The sequence below is a fragment of the Gossypium hirsutum genome, chromosome A10 (assembly GCF_007990345.1).
Source record: "Gossypium hirsutum isolate 1008001.06 chromosome A10, Gossypium_hirsutum_v2.1, whole genome shotgun sequence".
Lineage (NCBI taxonomy): Eukaryota > Viridiplantae > Streptophyta > Magnoliopsida > Malvales > Malvaceae > Gossypium > Gossypium hirsutum.
In genome coordinates, this window is record NC_053433.1 from 69,872,443 (window position 1) to 69,878,141 (window position 5,699).

The following is a 5,699-nucleotide window of genomic DNA, read 5'->3' on the forward strand; positions in this document are numbered from 1 at the left end:
TGGCCTATTTTTGTCTACATAGGCAGAGGCACGAGTGTGTGTCTCAACCGTGTACGACACACGGTCATGCTACACGGCCATGTGTCCCCTAGGGTACCCTTCGAATTAAATTCAGTATTCCCTATAGGTTTGGCACGACCTAGACGCATGGGAGTGTTTACTGGCCATGTGTGGCACACGGGCTGGCATATGGGCGTGTGGTAGGCCGTGTGACCCAAGTCAGTAACCTCTTCAGTTTTCCCACGGGCGTGTCCTCGGCTGTGTGGTACAAGTCAGTATGTATGCCTTTTTTTCACACGGCCTACGACATAGGTGTGTCTAATAACCATGTGAGGCACACGGCCTATTCATACGGGCATGTAACCCTTAAATGTTTGAAAATTTTCTAACTCTCCTAAAGTTTGCAAATGTTATCGGTTTAGTCCCGAACCACTTCTAAGCATGTTTTAAGGTCTCGTAGGACCTTACAAGGGACAATGTGTTTGATATGAATGGTTTTGATTATGATTGTATATATGTATGTGAATTAGGTGTATTATCCGGTAGTGCTTCGTAACCCTATTCTGGCGTCGGATACGGGTTAGGGTTGTTACAAGGGTGTTCTTAAAGACGCCCTGAGACTCAATTTATTTCCTTACTCATTGCAAGATCGTGCCAGAGCATGGTTGAATGCTTTATTGTCAGGAACGGTGGCATCTTGGAATGAACTTTGTCAAAGGTTTTTGTTGCAATACAACCCTCCAAACATGAATGCCAAATTGAGGAATGATATTACATCTTTTTGGCAATCTGACGATCAGACATTGTTTGAAGCTTGGGAGTGATTCAATGAATTGATTGAAAAGTGCCCGATGCATAGTTTCCAACATTGGACGCAAATGGAAATGTTTTATAATAGACTAAATGGATATACACAACTGGTAGTTAATGTATCTGCCAATAAGACTTTGCTATATAAATTGTATAATGAGGTATATGAGATTCTGGAAATGATAGCTAACAATGATTATCAATATCCAGCTACAAGAGTGGGTACTGGCAAAAGAGTTACTAGAGCTATGGAGTTTGTTATGATCACTTCATTAACAGCTCAGGTATCACCCCTAACTAATATGATTAAAACATTGAAGAGGCCAGCTATAGTGTAAGAAATGAAATGAGCAGAATTAACATGTGTTTATTGTGGGAAAAATCATGTTTTTGATGAATGCCCATCAAACCCGGACTCAATATGTTACATGGGAAATTTCAATCAAAACAATAGCCCATATTCTAGTACATACAATCTAGGATGGAAACAACATCCTAATTTCAGTTGGAGAAATCAAATAGTGGGAAATTCCAGTAATGTTGTTTGACAGAATGTCAAAAGTGCACCACCTAGATACAATCAACCTATGCCACGGCAAAATGGTTAGCAAATTTCATCGTCATCTTCATCTATGGAAGCTCTATTAAAGGAATACATGGCCAAGAATGAGTTGCAATACATAGTCAAGTTGCATCTTTAAGAGCTTTAAAAAAACCAAGTGGGATAAATTTATAATGCATTAAGCTCAAGACCGTAAGGAGCATTGCCTAGTGACACTGAAAATTTAAGATCTCAAGGGAACGAACATTGCAAGGCCATTGATAACTCTTGAAAAGAGTTATATTTCAAACCTTTAAACTGAAGTATTTGCTTGTAATTAAGAAAATATGTTTGCATTTTAGACTTATTATTAAAGCATTGCATACTAAAATTTGTATTGTGTCTCAATTGAAAATTTATGTTGCTTTGAATTGCTAGAAAGAGGTTTGGTAATCTTTGATTGTAGGTGCATGTAGGAAGCAAGAAAAGAAAAGCAAAAAAAAAAAAGAACAAAGGATGTGAAATATTTCCATGGCAAGTGGTGAGACAGATTCCCAACAAAAATGCCATAGCAACTTCAAGAAGATGACACAGTAGTCAATCCACGTCACTCTCAGCCAGCTGTACGTGTACCAGATAAATCACCCTAAAAAGAGGAGTAAAAAATTTATGCTAAAAAGGGATGGATATACCCTATAAAAAGAGGAGAGAGGAGAGAAAAAGAGGATACATGAATTGTGAGGACAAAAAGAAAAGAAAGAGAGCAGTTACTCTCTCTGCAACAAAATTTGATGGAGTAATTTAGAGAGAAGAAGAAGGGAGATCACAGACGCGAAATAGGGGAAGAGAAAGCTGGCCTGGGTTTTAAGCAGAATCTGGATAAGAAGTTAGAGTGTAGCAAGAACTTCCTACAGTTCTACCTTTGTTCTATTTTCTTGGTGTTGAATTCTATGATTCGTGAAACTTGAAATATGTTCATGAATGATTTTTCTTTTTGGATTTCATTGCTCAACCCATGTGTAACACCCCTAACCCGTATCCATCGCCGGAATAGGGTTACGAGGCATTACCAGATAATACACTTCATTCACAGATATTTATACATTCATACTCACAATCCATTCATATCAATCACAATGTCCCTTATAAGGTCCTATGAGACCTTAAAACATGCTTAGAAATGGTTCAGGACTAAACATGCTCGTGTAAACAGGCACACGGCCGCCAGACACGCCCGTGTCACAAACTGTGTGAAAAAAAGGAATAAATACTGAATTGTACCACAGGGCTGAGGACACACCCATGTGCCAGGCCATGTGAAATCTAAGGTGGTTATTGACTTGGGTCACACGATCGACCATATGTGCATGTGCCAGGCCGTGTGCCATGCACGGCCAGTAGACAGGCCGGTGTGTCTAGACTATGTCAAAATTGTAGGGTATACAGACTTTAATTCGAAGGGTACCCCAAGGGACACACGGTCGTGTAACATAACCGTGTGTCAAACACGACTGAGACACATGCCCATGTCTCTCCCCGTGTAGACAAAAATAGGTCATTTGCAAAGCCAATTTGCAACCCTAACCAAAAGCATACATAGTAGCCAAATAGTACCATTTCAATACATCTTAAAGTGACCAAAAACCTACCAATTCATACACATATCATGCCATCTATTTACAACCATATCCACTACACAATTCCACAACCAAAACATACCATTTCACTATACCAAAAATGTCAAACATACATAACTACTAAATGCATTTATCCATCAACTTATTACCTATTTCATACTTCAACATATACCATATAGTCATCCCAAATCAAACCACAATATGCTAGCTTCCAAGCATAAGTACATCAATTAACATCTAATCAAACACATAACTTAAGCCAACATATAAGGCATTATATACATCATATAATTAACTTATCAAACACATAACTTAAGCCAACTTAAATGGCCAAATTCACACCAACATTTACAAGCCAAATCACATGGCTAAAATCACAACTCAAAACATATCAAGATGACTCTAGCCTATACATGCCATATTCCATATATTCAAAGCTTCTAAAAATACCAACGAGATGATCGATAGTACGATGATGTTTCCCGACGATCCCTGAGTCCGAGCTAGCTTTGATGATCTATAAAAGCATGGAAAGAACACACAAAGTTAGCTTTAAAAGCTGAGTAAGCCATAAACAAATAAATCATTTTATGAATTAATATCATTACCATCAATTAAGCAAGATGTGAATAAGAAAAATTAAATACATATTCAAGATCACAAACCTTTCTATTAATCAATATATACTTCTCAAACATATCAATTCATCAATTACCTTCTCTTCTCAAGGCTCATATGAATTTCGTACATACCTGAACCAGTTAGCTAATTCACATATTCTTTTTCAACTTGACATTGCCCGTTGAACCATTCAATATCGTTAAGGATACTTAGAAATTACATAAGCTCATACAATGTCATATCCCAGATATGGTCTTACATGTTAACACATATTGATGCCACTGTCCTAGACAGGGTCTTACATGAAATCGATTAACGATGCCAATGTCCCAGACATGATCTTATACGTAATTTCAATACAATGCCAATGAGCCAGACATGGTCTTACATGTAATCACATCTCGATAACCTAATGTCATGACATATGTATTCTATACTATTCCTAAGGTTCGTACGAGACTTTCAGATGTCAAAACTTTGTCGATTCTAGCTCGTAAGTGTTCATTCAGCATTTATATCAATTCAATGGCAAGTAAACACATATAATTCAATTTAAAAGCATTCAATTGTACATGAGCATACCTCGTAGTCGGAATAAACGGAAGGACCGACTATTCGATAACTTTTGTTTTCCTCCGATTTAAATCTGATTTTTTTCGTTCTTGATCTATATACATTCAAAATTAACCTTTTTATTCATAAATACATTCAATTTCATGCTCAAAGACATATTTGGGCATTTTTTTAGTTTATCCCTTAAAATTACACATTTATTCAATTTAGTCCATATTTCATAAATACACAAAATTCACAAAATTTGACAAAACTCATGCTTAGCCAAATTCTCTATAGGTCCCTAGCAGCCTATATTTTTCATTTATTTCACAATTTAATCCCTCAATTTACACTTTTAACAATTTAATCCTATTTAAGCATTTTCACTAAAAATCACTTTACAAAACATAGATATCTATCATCAAGCTTTAATAATTCATCACCAAACATTCAAAAACACATGAACTCATCAACGAAAACTTTCAAAATCACCAAAAAGTTTAGAAATTAAGGTACGGGCTAGCTAATACTCAAAGGAACGATCACAAAAACTTAGAAATCATCAAAAACCAAGCAAAAACACATACCTAATAAGCTATCAAACTGTCGAATCTAAACAAGCTTCATGCCCTAGTTTTTCTTCTCCATTTTCGATTGTAAACAAAGATGAATGAATCTATTTTAACTTTTTTTATTTAATTTAACTTAATTACAAAATAACATAATTACCCTTAATAATTAAACATTAAAATTCCACTAACTATAGGCATAATTGTCCATCCATTATTCAAATAGCTTAATAACATCATAAAGACCTCACATTTAATCAACCATAGCAACTTGCCACCTTTACATATAGAACGTAAGTTTTGCATTTTATGCGTTGTAGTCCTTTAGTCAAATTAACCACTTAAAAGAAAAAATTAGCACACGAAACTTTCACACATACATATTCATATGCTGCAAACACCAAAAATAATATTAAAATAATTTTACAACCTCGAATTCATGGTTCCGAAACCACTATTCCAATTTAGCTAAAACCGGGTTGTTACACCATGAGCTAATTATCTTCAGGTTGAAATTATTTTGGTGAATATTGGATTAACTATAATACCCATGATATTCTTGTGATTAAATTTATTGTTTCATTCGATTCTTATTATTTGGGATGCAGTAAGCTCTAGACATAGTTGATTGCATGTTAATAATTTAGATGGATTTGAATCTGGAAGGATTAAATACATCAGATCATTAATCGATTAATACATGTGAATACTCAAAGAATATTTGCAGCACTCTAGACATAGAAGATGTAATCTGTACAGGTATAGAACAATAGTTGGATTATCATATGTGAGTCTTGTAGACATACACAGACTCTGAATAATAATCAAAGTTTAACTCTCGAAAGAAGTAGACTGCAATAGTAAATATTTGAGCAGTAGTTTAGTCATAATTTTTCCATGGCATTATTATGTTATGAAAATATTCCCTGAGTAATTCCAACCTTTATCATTCAAAAGTAGAAATAC

General features: G+C 35.2%; 1 non-coding gene across 1 annotated transcript; it reads right to left on the reverse strand.

Annotated features, from left to right (window-relative positions):
• Nucleotides 1-755: 755 nt before the first annotated feature.
• Nucleotides 756-862, reverse strand: LOC121208720 (small nucleolar RNA R71). Its single transcript, XR_005903849.1, has one exon. It is a non-coding gene; the product is annotated as a small nucleolar RNA R71 (small nucleolar RNA).
• Nucleotides 863-5,699: the final 4,837 nt, after the last annotated feature.